The sequence below is a fragment of the Thunnus thynnus genome, chromosome 12, assembly GCF_963924715.1.
Source record: "Thunnus thynnus chromosome 12, fThuThy2.1, whole genome shotgun sequence".
Lineage (NCBI taxonomy): Eukaryota > Metazoa > Chordata > Actinopteri > Scombriformes > Scombridae > Thunnus > Thunnus thynnus.
Genome location: NC_089528.1, coordinates 5,064,208 through 5,086,643, shown reverse-complemented (window position 1 = coordinate 5,086,643; position 22,436 = coordinate 5,064,208). Strand labels below are relative to the sequence as shown.

Sequence of the window (22,436 nt, the reverse complement as noted above, 5' to 3'; positions counted from 1 at the left end):
CAAAAGTTGAATGTCCCGCTGCTCCTTCTTACAAAGCTCAGTGTACAAAACCGGAACACGCAATAAACATGTCAAAAATATGTTCACACAATCCCGCGTAAATCTTTGCCTCACAGGCATAGCTCTTATGGGGCTTTTTTCTGATCTTTATTCAAGAGCGTGGTCTTTCAATTTGAGAGCATAACTTATTGATTTCATGTTCAGATTTTGTAATGCTTTCCCTCAAAACCTTGCCCTCGCACTCAAATAGCTCCTGCTTGCACTTGGATTTGCTCTGCTTCTGTTCAAACTCTAAGCTTGCACTCACATATATTGTTGCTTGCACAGATTTCCTGCTACAGCTTCAGCCCTTCTCGCACTCAGGCTGCTTCACTGCACACTTGAGGCATCTACTCTCAGATTTCTGCTCTGCCCTTGGATTTCCCAAAATTCCCCAACCAATAGAATGCCAGGTGTAGTGTTGACTAATGAAATGATCCCTGCCTCCTTGCAGGTGCGTTTGCCTATTTCTTCGAGCATTCCATACAGTGATTATTCTTCAGTCTCCTCAGCTCTGCCTTAGCTTAGTGCGCAGTCTTAGGTGGTAGTGAGTCTGAGCGGTCGTGGTATAGTGAGTTGGTCTGTTTTCGGTAGTTTTACATTGCATTTATTTATCATCATCATGGTAAATTATTGTGTTTGTGCTGGTTGCACAAACTCCAACCTGTCAGGACATCGGGTCCACTGTTTTCCTAACAGGAAAAGGAACAGAGCTATCTTTTGTGCCTGGGTGCATTTTGTGCAGGTGAAGAGACAGGACTTCATTTCAGCATCTGTTACTTAAAACGCGGTCGTATGTGGTGCTCATTTTAGACTGGAGGATTATCATCCTAGCAATATGATGGAGTTCAGGATGGGATGCCGATCCCAGGAGTGGGTGAGACTCAATGCTGGTGCGGTTCCGTCAGTGCACACAGCGGATTTATCATGTCCGCCATCAGCAGCAGCCTCTGGTTCTGCCGCCAGCGGACCTAATGGTCATGGTTCCGTCAGAGATTCAGTTCAACGATAACGTTAACTGTGCACCGTAAGTATTGTTTTCTAACGTTTGTTAACTTCAAAATTAGTCAAAATAATGATTTTAAAAAATGAGACCCAACGTCTGATACGTGTTGATTGTTGTAAGGCAACATAGCTAGCTTGTAAACACCCCCCAGCTAAGAAGGCATAATGGCTAACATTAGCTAGCATTAGCAATGCATTTTGTTACTATACTGTACCGTTTACATATGAGAAGGCATAATTGGTAACCTAAATTTGATAACATTAGTACCCTGAAGTCTAGTTACAGCTTGGTGACTTTGTTTGCATTTCTAATAAATTTGTAAATGAACTTCCCTTGTTTTCTTGTACAACTTTTGGAATAAAAGGACAGTTAACATATATATATACATATACATATATATATATATATGTGCCCATACTACAGTGCCCATACTTTTTCTTTTACCATAATAGCTACAAACCTGCTATTGCTGTGTTAGAGGGGAAAACAATATCACCTTCATGACTCAGGAGCGGGAATGTAGCAGATTGCTAGCCAACATGGACTGCCAAAGTCAAGGACCTCAAGTAAGTTTTTTTATTTCAATAGTGCTCTTCCTTCAAATTGAATTGGTTGAGTCATATTTGTGGCACAAGAATACATCCATGATAAAATCCTTGGCTTTCAAGTGTACGTTATGGGAGCACTGTTGCTAGGCAACCAACAACAAAATGGACGCCGCCATTTTTCTCTCTATTTTAGTGTTTAGGAATTGGAAAAGTACCAACAGCTATCATATTACGACAGTAGAAAACAAAAGTTAATTGAATGAGCAACTACATTTTAAAAATGCAATTGGTGCATTGTGTATATAAATATCTATCAACTTTAAATGATGTTTACCATTGTTGTGTCTGCTCTATTAGAAAGTTTTCACATATTGTAAATTAGTTAAACACGTCCCCACTTGCAGGTACCATATCTACAAATTAAATCAGGCACATTGCAGACATTAAGCACTAACTTTCCGGTTGAACAACGAGGTGTCTATTGCTGATAAAGCTGAAGAAATCCTTAAATTGTGTCACAGATATTATTCCAATTTATTCCAATCTCAATTAATGCTACAGGGTGATTACTGGAGATTGAGATACACATTTAACTACTCATAATTTCTCTGTAGAGACATATGTGGCAGTGTTTCTTCTTCTTAAAACTTTTACAACTATAGGTGATACAATGAATGCCAATGTCGAACACTGGACTACTGAAATGAAAACAGATTCACCGATAAACAAGGTTGTACATGAACCATCACTTTTACTAACCCACAAGTCAATACGGTTACTTTCACTACCAAACCTGCCACAACAGTTGCATGAACAACTTATTCATCCACACCCTGGAGAATTCTTGTCCCAGATGGAATGCCTCCATCAGGACTACTTTGAAATCTTGATGATCTCAAGTGTTGAACAGGGAAGGTGATGGTGCTACTGCAAGCTGCAACAACATATCCTATGTTCCCTAAAATGTGACTGGCAGTGATGACTGAACTTTACATTTGCTTTGAAACATCTCTTCTCTTCCTGCAGGACAGGAACATGACCTTGCCCTGTTATCTACTCAAGAAATGCTTTTGGAGATGATGAGGGAGGTGCAGCTTTCTCCATCCCTGATTCAGTTTCCTATGAAAATTAGAGGCAATGAAGACAGAACGCAACATTTTAAGATTGATTTTTCAGAGATTAGAAATACAACAAAAACCACGTACTATGGGAGTAGTCCATGTACCTAAGCTAAGAATTTGTTTCTGCTACTATACAGACAAAAATGAATTGCAAATGTCAGAGAGGGTTCTTATTACTCTGCAGATGGAAAAAATGATGAACAGAATGTTTGTACTACAGATCATATCTATTTAAAAAGTAAGGAAGAGATATTGTAAATGTGTAATGGGTTTTGGAACCTCTGTCATTGGTTTGAATTTATGAACCAATAAAGATGATTAAATTTCAGTCACAGAACAGCAAATCATTTTACCTTGCTCCAATTCCTGCAGGGAATCCTGCAGATGATTCATTAAAGTCACCTCCACCTGGTCCTTGTTTGAGCCTCTCACTGAATTCTGCTTGGAACTGTGGAAAGGTTTTAACAATTCTCAGTTCAAATTATCTAGCAATGCATACAAACTGAATTGTGCCATGACTCATTTCATTAACCGTATATCAGATCTAATCAATTGATTACTAATCATTTATGAATCACAGGGCCGTGCCCAGACGTTTTGGGGGGGGCAGGTGCTCAAGCCAAAAAAAAGGGCATTGGTAACTGAATACATGAATTCACATCACACGTCCACACACACGCGCACACACAGTGAGCAGAGGAACCAATCAGAGCAACTTTGAATGGGATGGAGATAGGAGGATGAGGGCATCATACCACCTTAAAGATGGCTGGCAGAGAGTGATTTAAGTGCAGGGCGTGAAGGGGGAGGAGGGGGAGGCTTTAATAGAGCCTGCTGCTAATTGCTCTGGTGGCATCTTAAAACCTGTCTCCCCTAAAAGCCCTTGGAGCCTGAATACTGCTGCTAACAGAAGAGCTGCTGACACAGGAGGAGAGGAGAGGAGAGGAGAGAGGAAAGGACAGGAGGAAAGGAAAGGAGAGGAGGAAACAAGATAGGAGTAAAGAGGAGAGGAGGAGAGGAAGAAACGAGATAAAGAATAAGGAGGAGAGAAGAGTAGGAGAGAAGAAAGGAGAGGAGGAGTGAGGAGAGGAGATATTCAGATATGATTGCATAGACTATTAACCACATAATGCATAATTATTTGTTTCAGTTGCCTGACAAAGGAACTAACTAGCCTACTAGAGTTCACTTTTTTTCATTGACGACGCTATTTTACACCAAACTAGCTTACTTGTTGTTAAGCTTAATGCTGGGCTATTTCCTGAGTTAGACTAGCTGTATTGAAATGTTTTAAAAGTGATATAATTTAACAACAGTGACAAACAGTGCCATGGTTTAGGACAATTTATTGTTACCTTACTTTCACCAATGAATGCAGGTCAGGGAGACGTGGATCATGCTGCTCTGCAGGGCGCTCGATTTGCGCGGGTTAATTTGTGGCTGTGACAAGTTGAAGAGGAAGGGGCAGAGGCTTGTGTGGTCTTGCAGAATTAAAACTCAAATACAGTTGTTGGGCATTACAACACGCTTTTAATTCATGCCATGATTCACTAAGGGCACTTATCTAGTCAGAGGCCAAAAGGGCAGGTGCTTGAGCACCACCTGGGATCTATCTGTGCATGTGCCTGATTAATCAGTTGGTCAAATAAAATGTGACCCTTGCAATCATACTTATCTCTAACACTGATCCTGCCACATCCCCAAGTCATGCTAATGTTTGTCTGGTTTTTATGTTGAAGTTTCCTGTGTAAGAAGTCCAATCTACACTATACAAGTAAAGTGAGCACTTGTCACATTTTTGCATTTAAGACCGAACTGAAGCACACAGAGTATACCATTTCAACTTCTAAGCCATGTAGGACTGAAAAAAGACTGTCATGATGTAACAAAAACATTTATCTTAAAATTGTATCTATGGTGCACTTACTGTCATTTCTACTCCTGGTACAAACAAAGGCTGACAGTTATCATGGTATTTGGCCATGATATCGCACAAGCTATACAGCTTCAAGCCATCCCTTATCTGCAGCAGAATCAGGAGCAGCCTCAGGTTTGCATGGAGGACAATAGCACTTTTCTTGTAATAAATCGCATGCACAAACACACACACACGCACAAACATAATTAATCACAAAATACTCAAAACTTTAGGAATTTATGGGGAATGTAACGTGTAATGGTTTATTTGGGAATACAATGAAACCAAAGTTTGCAGCATTACTCATTATTCATATATGTACATCCCTGTATAGCCACCAAGTGAGAGATTATCAACGAGTATCTGTGTGTGTTAAGAATATCAAAGTCATTCCTTAAAACCATTTAACACACACCTACAAGCTGATTATCCCGCTTATGCCATGTATTCCCAAATCTTTGGTGGAAGTTTTGCACTCAAAATTGAAAGGTTATGAAGCAAGAGCTTACTATTGTCATGACAACTTGCCACACTGTATTCGCTGCCAGCCTGAACCAAGGCGTAAAATTCACGTAAGGTGTCATTAACCATAACTGTAGAGAAAAGTAGAGAAAGTTTCTCAGTATATCAACTGCCCATTTTGTCGCCTTTTTTGTATTAATGTCATCCTTTTCTTCCTCTATCATTTTAAGCTCTTCACGTGTCATTTCCTTGTGCTGTGTTTCACTTGGTTTCTTTCTTGTCTTCTCCATTTCTTTTTCCTCTGCTGCATCCCATTCTTCAAAACTTCATAACCAATAAGCTTTGACAGTTGTGCTCTTTAATGTTGCTATGGTTACAGGTTGGGTAGCAGATGAATTTAGAACAATGATTAAACTATGTGTGCAATAAATGGTTTTAACGCACACCTGCCAGCCAATCAGAAAAGAGTATTCACCCAGATCATGGTATGAATTTTATTTAATCAAAAATTGGGGAATGATATTTCATTTTTTTTAAAAGGCAACTATATCACCAAAATATGGAAACCCAGTTATGGCACAATGGCAGCAAAAGGGAATGATAAACAAAACACAAAGTCTGGTCAGGCAATAATGACCAGGGCATACGTCTATACGTAATACAGTGACATAAGTGCATAAGTGACTACGGTGAAATTATAGACCACAGTGAAAAACAGATTTTTATAGCTTCAACATGTTGTCAGGTGATGATGCCAAAGTGTGGAATGTGATATTTTTGATTCTGGAACAGTACATTAAGCAACAACACCCCCAATATACTGGATTATTTTGTCCTTTTTCTCCAAGCTGATTAATTCTGTGTACCCACATTTCAAGATCTCCTCTGTGAGACCTTGAATTGTTGTCTCAGTGGCTGCCTCCACCTGACATTAAAACAGACAATTATGTGTTGTCAAGATACACATCAAGTGATACTACTAACTTGACTGATCTGAAAGTTGTGTGAGGGCTACTCCCAGGCTAAGTACAGTAAGCATAAAAGAAAGCTAAAGTTTCACAGTTCTTATGACCAATTATGCCCATTTCACTCCACTAGAGTAGCTTGGCATTATTCAAAGTTCAAAAAACTCCTTATTTATCTTATACTGGCTCTTTATGCTGCCCCTCAATATACACAGTTTCTCTTACGCCTGGGACACACTAGATGCGTTAGCAGCGCATGTGCGTTGCGGAACCTCTTGCTTTTCATTTCGGCGCCCATGTTAACAGGTTAGAGCAGCCACACAGCCCACATGAGACGCACATGAGGCGCATCTGATGTGTGGCTACTGCATCGCATCATCTAGAGATTCGAGGTCTCACCTATTTTCTCCTCGTGACGCGCGCGGTTCTCAGCAGAAATAGACAGGGAACATGATAGAAAGATAGGGCTGCCAGTGGCAGAAGCACTGCAGCAGACACGCTTCCTGTGTGGACGCTGCAAGATTGCGAGACGCAGCAGTTCAGTGACGCACATGAACTGCTGAGGTTCACGCATCCAGTCTGTCCCAGGCGTTACACTTCGTTTTAGCTCCTGTCTCTTTAAGGCCCCCCTCCTGATGAGCCCACTTGTGATTGGCCAGCTTTACGTATCAGAGTTGTGTAACTCTACGTCAATGCAAACCAAACATTTCTTGCTTCACTGCTTCAAAGAAAGTAAAAACGTGTTCCCCACTGAATTAGAGGAGCTTCGTTAGCGGCGCTAAAAACCGGTCGAAACAACAACATATGGATCTATTTGGAGCTATTTGTTCAGCGGATCAATTAGAAATAATTCAGGGAGGAATAGTACAAGCAGAAACAGCCACAGTGATGATGATGAGGTGCAGATGACCAGCACATCTCCAACAGGTAAACTACTTATTTTACTTTGCTGTGCTGTGTAATGGAGTAATGGCTTGGATAACTACTCGTGGAGCAGAGCAGCAAATTTGCATGCTGTGCACGTAGCAGATGTCCATATATAGAAATCCGTCACAAATTGATGTCAGTTCGGGCTGAAAGTAGAAAAAAAAAGTTGGAAACATTGAAAGCATTCAGAGCAGTTTGAAGTTGCTGCTTTTTGCTCACAAGTATTACTGCTATATACGTTTACATCGTTATTTGCCACTTTTAACATGAACATCCCACATTGTGACATTTAATATATGTCTGAAAATAAGGAAAAGCATAATATCTCCCCTTTAAGGTTTTATACGATAGTCTGTTTGCACTCATGTATTCCCTTTTTCTATGCCAATACCTGTTAAAAGTGAAGTGCTTCTTCTCATCAACACTGAATATGACTAAACTGTGTACAGTAATACAGAACAGACAGGTTGCTGACATGGGATTTAAGTCATGGTTTCCATTCTTTCAAGTATACTACTGGTGTTTTAAAAAGAGTATATGGCATATAAAATTGAGGGCAAGCCCAGGGTAGTATATCCAAAAAAGAAAGGTAACATTAATACATTTCGATCATGGAACTTTCCAATGCATTAAAAGTATTCATATATACTTTGTCCTTATACGTGTCCAAATACGTGAATTTCACATGGCATGATTGTGCCTTCCAAACACCACAATATTAAAGTTATTCAGACATGCTCCTATTTCTAATCTTAAACAATTAGATGCTGTCTACTACTCAGCTCTTAGATTTATTACTGACGACCCACATGGCACCCATCATTGTGTCTTGTAAGACAGGCTGGCCCTCCTTCTCTGTCAGGTGAGATCAACACTTTTATCTATTCATTTATAAAGGACCACTTCAAAACTTACTACCTTATTTATTGTCACTCCTGTGCCCAAGACATTCTACTTTTAACACCCGTTCTCAGGACTTGCTGACACTATATACTCCCGCAGTAAATACTAGTCTTGGCAAGACAGCCTTAAAATATTTCACTCCATTTGTCTGGAATAATTTACAGAGTAGACTGAAACTTGACACACTGATATCGATAGGGCAATTCAAAAATTTGGTAAGAGGTTCTATTGATTTTAGGTGTAATTGCTTTACATCAAATGCTTGTATTTTTTATTTCTTTTTTAGACATACGCCATAGATATTATAGAATTCACGTATTTATAATTTGTCACGCTGTTGTCTGTATGAAGGTATATTTACATTTTCTTTTACTACTATTTTAAATTGCTGCTTTATTACCATTATCATAATATTTTATTTTTATTATTATTTTCTTTTACTCTGTACTCAGGTCTCACTTGCAAATTAGATCTCATCTCAGTGTGACTTCCTCATTAAATAAAGTGTAATATAAGATGCTGCCACAGTGACTTTGGGCGCTGATCCTCTCCCAGTGACAAGAAATAGCTCTTTATAGCTGTCCAGCTGTCGTGTAGCCTCTTGACAGCAGGCCATAAACTTAACCGTCTTGTGGGTACATGTCTCAGTACAACCTGATTATCTTCTTCCACAAATGCACACACTGCTGTCAATTCTTCTGTACGTTTTGAGGAAGCTGAAAAATGACACACACAGTTGTGCACTATGTGGCCCATACAGTTTGCCTTTATGATGCCGCTGTTCGCTTTTAGCTTCTGGAAAACAGGATTGTTTTTGCTGTAATTTACACTTGCATTATCAGCAGTGCATGCTGAAATCATGTCCAGTTGCAGGTCATTTTCTTTTCATTTGTTCATAACCTGGTGGTGTATGTTAGAAGATGACTCATCACTATCCTCATAAAAGTCAAGGATCTTGCTTTTCTAACCCAACGCTCGTGTCCAATATCAGTGTCAATACCAGTGGGAAAAGTTTTGCAGTGCCATAATTAGAAGCATCTGAAGCCACTGACAAAAGGCAGTGTGTGCATTTTTGTCACTCTGGAGTTAAACCACTGGTGTTTTTAATTCTCTCAAACAATTTTCAGGTGCAAGTACATCTGCAACTATGGATGCTGCTTTTATACGACCACAATCTCTGAGTCTCGAAAAATGGACGGTGCTAGCTTACTACCACAGTCTGCTGACCTGTATGATTGGGAGTGCTGCACAATGTGGTAAACACTGGTTATTCCAGCTGCTGTTACCTTATCTGTCTGGCAATCATCTTTGGGTTTCAGTAGGAATGCATCCATAGATCGGCACATCTCTTTTGGAGCCACACATTTCTTGTGAGACTCGCATGTCGCATGTACTATGTCGCTTCACATGTAACCCCCCCCCATGTGAAAAGTAATTCGGTAAAATTTCGCAAATAACTCTGAGAATCACCTTACACTGGCTTCACCCAGTTATAAGTAGTTTCCCAGACTTTGTAGTAGCTGCATTTCCTTTTCTTTGTGGTAGTTTTCATCATATTCCACCTAAATCTGACTGTAGAGCTTGACTTTGTGACTCGCAATTTACCTCATTGGGCATAACGTAGGCAGCAAAGGTGGTGACGGGTTAACTTGCACTTGACCCACATTTGCACAGTTTGATTGACATCAAACACAGCCCTCTGATGACAGCTTTCCCTGCTTTCTACATAGCCATTGGATAAAAGCCAGATTTTAGAAAAGTATCTGTCCTGCAGTGATTTGACTTTTGAAAACTAGAGCCAGCAAGGACAGGACAAGGGATAAAAATGCTGTGCAGTCCCGCATAAAGCGGGACACGTGGTCACCCTAATCCACCCAGGAAGGCGTTTCCTCCAGACTGTCAAGTAAAACATGATTACACAATGATGTTAATTATGTTAACGAAAACTATGACTAAATATGTTAGTCAACTATTTTTTTTTCCAGATGGCACCAGTGTCAAACACTAACTGTGACTAAATCAACATGCAATAATGTTGTCACAAAAAAAAGACTAAAATGTAGTTTAAAAATAAAAACTGTACCAAAATCTCTCTTTATTTTTCATTGACAACAAAGAGGAGAGAAAATATTATAGACTTATGAGAGGCATAGTCTGAGACATAGTCTGAGTAGCATGTTAGCAGAGAAGCAGCAGCGAGTGCTCCATCTGTGTGTCTACACTGGATACATCAGGTGCAGTGTTGAGTGTAGGTCACCCACATTTAAAAGCACTAAGAGCCCAATACACAATAATTGTAGTTACATACATAAACAGAGGAAAATAGACTTCAGTTCACGTTTATGTGTATTTAGTGTGAGTGAAACACGAGCCATTACGCAGCCCATGCAGACAGCTGTATTGATTAAAACAGCAGTGTATAACGTTATCTTTCCTTATCATGGTTGTTGTTATTCTAGCAAGCCTTGCCTTGTTTAACCTTAATATGATGCCATGTGAACTATCTTGCTAGACAGCAATTTTGTTAACCTTGTGTCATCATTAAGTCCATGGGGCACATTTGTTTTCTTATCTTGTTAACACCAACCTCAGATCTATTTATTCTATTTTTTTTGATGCAAGAAGGTTGCAGTTGGTGTGGTAAAGCCTTTATGTTACGTTAGAAGAATACAGTAGAAGGGAACAATATTAATATTACTGGGGAGCCTCTGTATTGTTGAATTACTAAAGGTAATACATCCCAGAATTTGCAGTTTTTATTCAGATTCTAATGGGATTAAAATAACCAGAGTCAGAACAATGCTTAATTAATGCTACTGATTTTCTCTGAGGCCATATATACTAATAGCACATAATTTCTCCTTCCAGTACTTTAACTTTTAATGATCATGACCTTTATTCCAAATTTCACACATTCTAAAAAGGAATTTTCTGTTTATCTCTTACAGAGAAAAAATAATTTATCTATTTTCACCTGTCTGTATGAGTTGGCATGGGCTTGTAAATAATCCACTGGGTATTCCATTTGACATACTGGACATGCAGCCTAAATGTAAAAGCAGTAGCACGGAAAGACAAGAAAATGACTTCAATTCATTAAATAATTGCAATTGCTTGCATGACAATTTTATCTTTCTAGGGCTGGTTTTAAATGTTTTGTACTACCAAATTTGGTCCCATTGTTGTGCTTAGTGTGGTATTACTAGTCCCTGGTTTAGATTCTGCTGGAATGGACTCAGCAACAATTGTCACATTAGGGAAATACTTAAAAAAGATATTAGGGGTTACACTTGTTAAATCCTGCCTTAAAATGATGAGAAAAATCAAAAGCTGTTCAAATTGAATTACCCCTCCATGAAGATCAAAGTCATCCCCTGATGATGGCTGGTCCACACAGGACTCCTCAAGCACAGCCAACACTTGCAATGGCATCCTAGATCCACAGACTCTACAAGTTGCTTTAGGCATCTTTTGGAATTCATGTGTGTCTGGAGGAAGGGGGGATGTATCTAAGTCATCCTGGAGTGGAAGAAGGAGGAGTGTAGATGGTGTTCTTTCCTCCTCCGGTTAGAGTTTTTAAAAAATGGGCATTACAACCTTCAGCTCCTGGGGAGATAACTGAAAGTTTGTGTTGTCCCGATCCATCTGAAACAATGAGCAATGAGTGAAGAAATGAAGAATAAAAACATGAATAAATTATTCAGTGCATAGCTACAATACCGTGGGCTTTATACTGCGGCCAGCCTCCTGATATATTCTCAAGTTTCGGGTTCTAACTGGTAACGAGTCTTGAAATCTGTACAAAACACAATACACCACATTGTATGAAAGAAAATACACTTCATCCATATTCTATGTTTTGAAGAATTTACGAGTGTATTTAGATACCTCACCAAATTTTAGGTAGAAGTATTGAGGATACATGATACATTTTCAGTTCTCAAAGTTAGTTTTGTACAAAAACAAACTAGTTAATTAATCCAGGTTGGCTTAATTCACCTCAAAGTGGTCAGCAGACTTGGGCAGTGTGATGGTGTGTCTTACCATCCCAGCAAGGAGGAGTGTTAACTCACCCGTGGGACACACTAGATGCGTGAGCAGCGCATGTGCGTCGCAGAACCTCTTGCTTTTCATTTCAGCGCCCATGTTAACAGGTTAGAGCAGCCACACAGCCCATGTGAGACGCGAGGCTGCTGCGTCGCTTCATCTAGAGATTCAAGGTCTCGCCTGTTCTCTCCATGTGACGCACGCGGTTCTCAGCAGAAATAGACAGGGAACACGAAAGAAAGATAGGGCTGCCATTGGCAGAAGCGCCTCAGCAGACACGCTTCCAGTGTGGATGCTGCAAGCATGCGAGACGCAGCAGTTCAACGACGCACACACACTGCTGAGGTTCACGCATCCAGTGTGTCCCAGGCGTTACTACTTACTGTTGGTGTCCTGTCTGTGTTTTTGTTCAGCATATAGAACTGCAGGGTTACAATCTTCCCACTGCTGCTGACCATCCTACAGGGAGAGCAAAATCTTTTTCTTCCCGTTGCAGGGGCTTTTGAAAAGAAACTTGGAAATAACCTGTGGATTCACATATAGTCATATTCATCAGGCCAAATCTTAATTTTAAGAAATTATTTGTTCCATGATGCATATTACAGTGGTTGTCTTAAGCTTATAATGCACCGAGTACACAGTAAAAGTTAACAGATACCCAAGGCCCCTTTTAGGGATCCTCAGTTTGCCACACTGGCAGAACCCTTTTAAACACATCGGTTCTCTTAGGAACTTGAGATCGTTTATGAGGTTCCATGAGGAACCCTTTTTTCCAGCCTGGTCTGGAACCACTTTGGGTGCTTCAAAGCACCATTTCCTATATGTGAGGTTCCTCAAGGAATTTAAGCTAATTTGGGGGCGCTCTGAGGCCTGTTATTGCTACTGCTGCAATAACAACTACTTCTACTACTACTACTACTAAACCAAAAGATTACAACAGCAAATCAAATTTAATTCAAGGATAATTTATTCAATGTTTTTTTTCTGTAATACATTAAGAATTTAAATAAGAATACAATAATGAAGTATAAAATTAATAATAAACATTATTTAAAAAGCATTAAATAAATAACAAATTACACAATAAATAAGCAATGAAAAACAAGTAAAACAAATAAATAAATAAGACTAGAATTTACAAAAGCAGTACTAAAATTATTTTAAATTTTTCAAAAGCATGTGATGACTTACTGGCACACTCGTCACCACCAGATGAGTCATTTCACAGCCAACTCAGAAATCCACAATTTACCACCACACACACTAATTTTGATAGTGGAGTATTCACTATTCTTTAAGTAAAAATATATTTGATTGATATAGATTCACAAATGCTAAGAATTGCTTTCTTTTCTCAGATTCATATAGCAATAAAATGAAACCTTTGGGTTTTTTTTAGCTGCTTGTTTAATAGGGTGATTCAGAATATAAGGAAAACAACACCTCTGTATTAAAAAGGATTTACTTTTTAAACATTTGTTTTGCAAACATCTCTGTAATAAAATACAGGGAACGGGTACCGTTTTAAATATTTATTTCTCCCATCACATCTGTAGTAAATACATGGAACTATTAACATTTTGAGAACTAGCTGTTTTGAGCAGTCTTGTCAAGGAGATTTGTGAAATCAAAGGAGAATTGTTTTGGCCATGCGTTTGTAAATGTTAAAGACATTTCTATGATCAGTTGGGATGTCCCTTTCAATGGACAACAGAAGAAGATCTGACAGTCTCTGTTTCTAAGCTGGGTCTTGATCAGCTTCAATTTGGAGAACGATCAGTCGACTGATGCAGTTAACACTGGCAATGGAGCATTTATTTGAGGAGTTTTGTCTGTTAGCAGGGCTACTCAAAGTGTTCTCTTCCACATTTCATGACAGTTTCATGACAAGATACATTAGGAAAGGACAGGAAAAATGTAAAACTTGTTTAACATGCCCAGGCAGAGGGTTAAGTCCTACTGGGCATTCCATCTAATTACTAATGGCTAATGCAAACATACTTCATCTCTCTCATCTCCTCCCTTCAGCCTCTAGCTGTATTTTGCAGATCCCTTTATATTGTCTTCAATGTTCTGTCTCTTCTTGGCATTCTCTACAAGTGCAAGTTAATCCAAGCTAAAGGGTTGTAAACACATTTTGGATAAAGAATACTCTAATGATTTCCTTTACAGGTTTTATTATACAGCAAAAAGTTGATTTCCAGTTTGTGCCAAATATTTAATACACAGTTGGCTAAGTAGGCTACGTATCTAATTAACTAGCTATTACCCCTCTAGCATATTGTTTAGCATGTTCGCATGTTGGACAGGCCTGCATATAAAACCGACTCAGAAAATACAGTCTACATACATCAGTAATGCATCATTAATCAAATTTAATCCATACACTCATTTTAATTGCAAAAAGCCTTACTATGCGACCTATGTCACAAACTGTAGTAGTATCAAGGTTGCAGCTTAGACTGCACTGACCCAAAGACAATAGAATAATCTATGGGGGTGTGACTGAGCAAACTAGTGAGTAGTACTGTATCAAAATCAACTGAATGGAATAATGTCAGCTACAACAACCACAACATGTTCTTAAGGGTGCTTTATTTTCCTAATGGTCAGCTAACATAAAGGATACATTCATTTCTACCATAACGGCCAGTTTACTCGATTATAAGGGCATCTTATAGGGCAAGTATCTCATTTTCTTCACTGGAAGGGCACTTCACAATGTTTTTCTCCCACAGAAGGCACCCTAAAGGGACCACAACAGCAACTCATAGGGCACAGCATTACATCTTGTTGGGGTATTTTACAAGGTACTATCACATTTTCTTCCACTGAAAAGGTACTTCATTCCAGGTTGTCACATACAGAGGCCCTCTATAGGGCACTTGCCCCTCCTCTGAGTCCACCAGTGACAAAATCAATGTCCCAGCACCTTTGATACTTTGACCAAATTAATTTTTAGCACATTTTCATGCAAATGTTTAGTACTTAGCAATATGTGCTTCACATTAAAAGAGAAATTGAAAAATAACAAAGCAAGCATGCATTAAAAGGGAAAAATCAAAGATGCTCTTTGCTTAAGAATCTGTGCCAACATCACCACTAAATTTAGATGGGATTTTTAAGTAATTCAGCAGTCGCATAACAGCTGTAGGGAGCTTGATGTGTCAAGAAATAAAATAGATGTGACCAAATTATGTACCACTAATAAAATTAATAGCACCAGTGTTATAACTAATAAAATTACGGGTCAAACCTTAATCTAACTTATGTAACAGTTTTACAGTTCACCTTTGCATGCCTCTTCAGCATGTGATGGAAGTGCTGTGTTATACTTTGCCAGCAGAACCCCAGCTATGCCTCTTCTTCCTGTCTCCATCAAAATTCACTCTGCACTCATTCAAAATGCTGTCAGAATTCTTCTGTCCATGTCAATCTTGTACTTCGACATCATTTCTGAAAAAATCTGTTTTTGAGAAAGAGATCTTAGAAGAGAGATCAAGTTTGAGATTGCATTTCTAATCTATTGCTTATGTTTCCACGCATGATGAAAGGGTTAGCATCTACTTACAATAGCTGGAAAGTGCAGTGGAGGGTAAAGGATCAGTATTTCATGGGTGCGTCTTCCTTTCACAAACACCTCTCTTGCTCAGGTCTCTTCATTTTATCCTAGAGCATGGCAATGTTAGGTTTCTTTCTACATTCTACCTGCATCTTTATTATATGTCGATTTTGGCTGAATTCATCCTCTGCAGTCTTAATGTGAGAAATGCAAAACAAGTAACAGAGAAAAGTAAGGCCTTGGAATAAGCTGACGGAACCTTCAACTTTCAACTTCTGAGGGCCTGTTGAAGTTGAAGTTTCAGCACTTTTTTGCCACTTCAATTTTTCAGCAGTCAATTTTAGGCACAACAGCATTTATGTTGCAGAGATGCTTTATCAGTAGATCCAGGACAGTCTATCCCAAGACTACAGTCTGCTGTCAGCAGGCAAATGAGACTTACAGAAGAATTAGCATATCAATATTCTTAATGAGTAAATTAATTTTATAACTTAATATGTACATAATCATTTCTAAATTTAATGTCTGCACACACAAACATTCAAAAATGTTATTTGTCCATGCTAAGTTTTGGACCATGCTTCTAAAAGTTTTAACTTGGGGCACATGTGCTCCTAAATAAAAACAAAGTCAGCATATAGCCCTGTCTACAATACTGAAAAAATGGTTAACATGCTGTGCTTTTTATCAGCTTTGCACTTGTGCTGCACAGGCACATTGAGTCTACAGTAAACAATGCATTAAGGATACAGTAGCTGACAAAAACAAGGCACGCTGCCACAGACTGTGGATGAGAAGTTTAAAACATCCTGCTATTAGCCAAAGACCAGTCCAAAAGGCACAAAAACACACCAGAGGTCATACAAAGTGCTGTGGGCTCTTAAAAAAAATCAAATGTCCTGGAAGCTTTGCAGGTCCATGCCTGCTAAATGCTAACAAGTGACTCTAGGAGATGTTGTGACAGTAAGACTGCATAAAAAGTTCCCAACTAACACTAGCTAGCCAGATAGACAGTGATTCTGCATCCTTTTGTTGATGATGAACCCCTGATGACATTATTAACCAAAGAGTAATGGAACCTATTTCACTTTACTGAAGTGAAATATGTTCTGTTGGATGAGTAAGTTTCCCATAACAACTTGTAGAATGTCGGATCTCTTCCATGTTCATTAAACAGCTGTGGTCATCACACAGCAGCAGGAATGATGCGTGTGTTTCATCTACAGTCTGGTTTGAGTGAGGGGCTGTGCATCATTTACGCGCAGATGGCACAGCAGAGGAAACTTCATTAATTATTTAAATCTTCCAACATGGCGACAGGATCTTTCAGGATCTATGATAATTAATGTTCTGAATTTTCTAAACAGTCTGGAAAGCTGTTACTCATAGATTCCACATTTAACAATAAAATCATTTAAAGTAATGCTTCTATCCTTACGATGCATCCTGAGCTCCATCAAATCTGTCCAGACATTTTCATTGCATAAAAGTTTGAACTCAAGTTAGACAGGTTAGACTCTCTAAATATTTTCAGTCGCCAGTTCTGCACATGGACGTGGTCCATATATTCAGTGTGTAAAATATCCTCTGACAACCAGAGGTCCTCTGCATCAACATCCTGTATGCCATGAACAAACAAAACATGTTGGTGAAAACATTTTAAAACAGGTTTACACACAGCTCTGATTACTTTACACAAAGCTGGCACAATGTGGATAACTGCATCCATCATTTAAATATTTAGACGAAACAGTGGTAGAACTTGCATGCTTTTCTAACCAGCAAATTTCCAAACCTGATTTTGTATCTGTTTATTTAAGGATATTATAAGTACTTAAAAGCATAAATGAGGACTTTCAAATATTCAGAGGATGAGTAGAACTGCAGAGTTTAAATGTATAATTATCTTATACTAATAAGTAGCAGCACTGGTATGCCAGCAGCTGCAGCACACATGAGAACACATCCATTTTATTTTCATTCTATTGTCAGCATATTTGGATCGATGTATATTAATATTTGAGCCTGTTCCCAGTCCCAGGGCGTCAAACACCACTGCTTTGTCATGCCCCTCGGCGTCTGATACCCACGCACAAGGTACCCTTTGGCATCTGTATGAGATGCACCGGGCTTTCAATTAAGTTCTAACACCTGGCGGGAATGCACTCTATTTTGATAAGAGCTCAGACAGACAGGTGAACACTGAGGTGTGTAACGTGAGATAGATACATAATAGTCTATGTAAAGGGCCAAAGCAGTGGTTTTACATGTCTTCAAAGGATGGAAGCCAATGGATGGTACAAAAGAGAAAGTACACACAAGCTGTAGCAAAGGAATTAAAACACTGTTGTGGTCCTTTAAAGTGAATGAAAGTAACTTTTCCATTTCTTTTCAGCCTTCTGAGAGAAAAAAATGGCAGACAGTAAATTGAGTAACCTCATGAGGGTAACCTCATCGTCTGCCTGTGACAAGAGCCCCTCCCAACTCCCCAGAAAATATAAGTTCCTGAAGGTTCTGGGAGAGGGCAGCTTTGGAAAGGTGCTGAAATGTTTGAAAAAAGACACTAAAGATATTGTGGCTGTAAATATCCCCAAACACTTGGACGATAGCACTGGCAGCAAGGAGGTAGGACACTTAATTGATTTTGATGTTAACAGCTATAAGAGTTTTTGCAGTAAGAGGTATACTAAGTACCCAGTATTAAGTAAGTTATATTTGGTAAGTGCAAGTGCAAAAAGGCAATTTCTTTCAGTTAGTGCTAAATAGTGCAGTAATAGCCACAGTTATTGACAAGAATACCTTTGTAAAAATATAGTGAATAATAATTGAACTATCTGTCGTGAGATTGAAGCACAACAGTATGATGTTCTGCCTTTCTATAATGCCCCATCAGTTCAACTGACCTGACCTTCATACAAGTTAACATATGAACTATCTGTAAACAACTAATACTTTCAAACTTGTCTCCAGTTTTCCATGTTGCAGATCTTAACGCACCACAACTTGGACCAGTGCAATATTGTCAAGTTTTTTGATTGGTTTGAAATGAAGTGTTGAAAGTCTTCCAGATTTTGGATATCAGCTTAGAAGACAACATTCAGTTGTATTACCCAATTCATCTGGTAACATCAGAATCATCATCCAACAGGTATGAATACAGTACCATCAGATAGCAAGCAAAGCACTGAACACTGTGTCAGGTTGAAACTGTGCTACATGCTCTGATTGTATTACTGACCTTGTACTTGCAGGTGGCCAAAGCATTCGACACACTGAAGAGCATCAGAGTGATCTATACTGGATACGTCCCTTCAGAAAGAATCTGAAAGACTTTGGCTTGGCCATACCAAGTTTTATTATAAGTAGCTGTGTGCTTCCTGTCCATAGTTGCTGTTTATTCAGTTTGTCCTTGTGCTAGATTGTATTTTTTATCCTTAAAATATGACAGTGTTCCTCATTCTGTGTAACGCTTTTCTTCCACATTCAGGTCTCCAGAAATAATTTTGGGCCTTTCATTTTCTGAGGCCACTGATATGTGGTCCGTTGGATGTGTGATGGTCGCCATGAGCCTCAGTTATCCACTGTTCCCGGGGGAAGATGTATATGAAGCAGTAGGTCATTTACTATAGCTGGACTCTGCATGCTGTCCATTCTGTTACTAATAGATCGAGTACTGCTGCATGTACTCTTCCTGAAGGGACAGCCTCAGTTTGCTATCTAAAGAATGATTGGGTGGGGAGCTTAAAAGTAAAATTCTTTTTAGTTTTGTACAACTTGGGTCTTATTTTCACACTTTTGACCATCATTTCAGCTGTGAGAACGTTTTACTCACAAGCTTCATTTGCTAAGATAGTATCCCACTCTGTAACCCCAGTCTGCACGGCTTTACAGGCCAAGTGGCATCACAGACACAAACAGTCTGTAAGGTTTTACATAAAACTCTATCTACATCTAAACCACTCAACTGGAAGTTTTAGCGGGAGCCACTTCCTGGTACATCTTTGACCTACACAGTTTTACAGTGGATATTACAGTGGATAGTTTAAGTCCATTTACCTTTTTCACAATGTGTTCACAAATGTGTGTACTGCTGTGTACACCATGTGCTGGCTGCTCAAAGACGGACTCAGACTTTACAGACAGACTTCTCATAGATGTAGGGAAGGGATTATGTGATTCTTGCTGCACTAGCTCCTACTGTTAGGACCAGGAGCCTGCATGGAACAGGGTGGTGTCTGAGGAAATAGGGTGATTCTCTAGCGTTGCACCCTGCTGGTGAAGCTGCTTGCTAGCAGGTGAAAAGAAGGAGCTGGCAACACCATGTGTGTGTAGCTGGTTTACCAGACAGGCTAATGTTAGCAGTTAACATTACATGCCTGTTGCATATCTTGTTGTGATGCTGTGTTTTATCTCCAGCTGTGATTCATTGTAGAACTCCTGGGGTCAGCCAGCGAACTATCTTCTGAATAATGGGAGAAAAACATTCTGGTATTTCAACAGGACTGACTCCAACGGCTGGAGGCTCAAGGTACCACAATAACTCATCTTTATCAGTCTCTTCTCTAATTAAGATGACATGTTTCATCCTTCCAACATTTAGCAGTTAATCAGTTAGATTTATTGCAATATATTGAACCTTCTTTTAGACACCTCAGGAGTACTGGGGAAAAATATTGTAACTCACAAAGACATTCCTCTCTGGATTATCTGAAACAGGTAAGTGTTAAGTGGGTATTAGCTGTCATTGTCACTGTCAGTTGATGTTGATGGAGGTAAGTCCTGTTTCCTGGCCATCAATGTAACAGTGAGGGATTGTCTTTTGATAGCAATGAAGCTTCAGAGTCAGCAGCCACTCAACCCTTCAGGCGCCAGGCCCAGACCAGGTCCAAAAAACCCATGGAGAAGACCAGTTTTGATGAGAGCTAGGTGTTAACTCATCCTTGTCTTCTCTAAAGGAGTGTGTGGTACAGAGGCAACACTTCCTGCTTACCAGATTCAGTCCTCTTTTTGGCTTAACACAAACTGATAGCAGACCATATGTCGCTTTCATCAACATACTTTTGACATAAACCATCCATGAACGTATTGTTTTAGAGCAGTCGTTATTTCCAGGGTCTGAAATTCCAGATGTAAGAGTCCTGTTCATTTTTTGCATGGACAAGCTGGCTGATATTTGGGACTGAGCTCTGCAGTTGCACTCTCATGCTGACTGGCTTCTCTACTGTAGAAACGGCAGCTGAGGCTCATGGGTATTGTAGTGTGTAAAGCCATTCACTACTACTTGGCCATTTCCGATTTTTAAATGTCTGACCTGCCGATTCCAATTTTTTCCGACTTCGATTTTCTTTCTTTATAAGAGCTATAATTGATAGCATACACAAACATTTTTGTAACTTATCTTTAATGGAATATTGAAATTCAACTGTATGTTCATTAACTATTTAAATAACTTACATTTTTCTTCTTGAAATTGGGCATGTTCACCACAGTGATGGTTTTTTAAGTGTGTGATTAAGTTAATTGTTCCAAATGTTTTCATGGTTGTTCCTCCACTGCTTATTCTGGATTGAAAGATATTACAAATTGAGAGCTCTGTGTCTTCTTCACTCACGCTAAAGAACTTCCACACCAACAACATGTGTGTGTGGGGCTGTACTGTCTGTGCGCTGTGAGCATGATGTGCATGATGTGCATGTTGTGTGTGTGTGTGTGTGTGTGTGTGTGTGTGTGTGGTGGTGACTGTCACACTGTGTGAGCGACGTGCACATTGTGTGTGTGTGTGGGGCTGTACTGTCTGTGCGCTGTGTGTGCAATGTGCTTTTTTTGTGTGTGTTGTCTGTGCTGTAGCAGCTGTGTACGTGAAGCAAAGTGCAGCTGGCAAAAAATCAGATTTATGAGACTGACTGGGGCCAGTCATTCGTCATGGCCGATTAGCTGATAAACAGCCGATTTTGATCGGTGGCAGATCGATTGGTGCATCTCTATTTGGATTCTATTATTTTAGATACAAGGATGGTTCCCTCTGTACAATGATCTCTCCTTTCATCCAGCTGCTCAGCACTGTGCTTTCTCTGTCTGCAATCTATTATTGTGCTCATGCTTACTTATAAAAAGCTGATTAAAAAAGAAATAGATTGGTTACGCATATATATGGCAGAGAAATTGGTGTTGTCTAGGGAATAAAATCTACCTGTGGAAACCACGTTTTTGGTGAAATAAAATAAAATTGAAATAAAAATAAGCTAAAATAGAATAAGACAGATAAAATATAGGAATAAAATTTACAGTGCAGCACAAAAAATGAATCAAGAGCCTCAAATTTGATTTAATAAAAGGCAGTGGCAGCCTTGATTTAAAAGAACTGAGAGTTGCAGCAGACTTGCAGTTTTCTGGGAGTTTGTTCCAGATATGTGGAGCATAAAAACTAAATGCTGCTTCTCCATGTTTAGTTTTGATGTTGGGGACAGAAAGCAGACCTGTTCCAGACGACCTGAGAGGTCTGGATGGGTCATAATGTAACAGAAGATCAAAAATGTATTTTGGCTCTAAACCATTCAGTGCTTTATAAACCAACAGCAGTATTTTGAAAGCTGACATTTTTGCAGTTTCTGTTCACAGTTTTTTTTTTATGTGGTAGGGTTCTTTGCCCAACACCTAACCTAAAAAGGAAGTTTTGGGTAACTTTTTGTCAGCCTGTCCACCAACGTTGAACCTGCCAGGCAGAGGGAACAGATGGGTGACATAGGAAGTAAAATAGGTTAAAGATAAAAAAAAATTTTGCTCTTGACTTTTTAAGGCAAAGTCCATCTGCCTTAAAAAGATTATGTAAAAAGTTTAAATCAGTAAAGTGCCATGAATGGACGGTAAATGCAGTTGAAAGTCGTATGTTCAGTGCCAACAACCTGCTGAATCTCTCAGCTCCTCTTCTGACTGGTGGT

At 39.2% G+C, this 22,436-nt stretch overlaps 2 long non-coding RNA genes across 3 annotated transcripts; one reads left to right on the top strand and one right to left on the bottom strand.

Moving 5' to 3' along the window:
- Positions 1–1,768: 1,768 nt before the first annotated feature.
- On the bottom strand, positions 1,769–4,912 carry LOC137193389 (uncharacterized). The gene is made up of 3 exons (XR_010930803.1): positions 4,642–4,912; positions 3,068–3,162; positions 1,769–2,712 (listed from the first exon to the last, which is right to left on the bottom strand). It is a non-coding gene; the product is annotated as an uncharacterized lncRNA (long non-coding RNA).
- Positions 4,913–5,554: 642 nt separating this feature from the next.
- LOC137193662 (uncharacterized) lies at positions 5,555–21,055 on the top strand. Of its 2 annotated transcripts, XR_010930871.1 has the most exons (7): positions 5,555–6,986; positions 17,894–18,123; positions 18,469–18,646; positions 18,750–19,109; positions 19,915–20,026; positions 20,145–20,214; positions 20,325–21,055. It is a non-coding gene; the product is annotated as an uncharacterized lncRNA (long non-coding RNA). The 2 variants fall into 2 exon arrangements; XR_010930870.1 differs by lacking the exon at positions 5,555–6,986 and having other exon boundaries at positions 13,036–18,123.
- Positions 21,056–22,436: the final 1,381 nt, after the last annotated feature.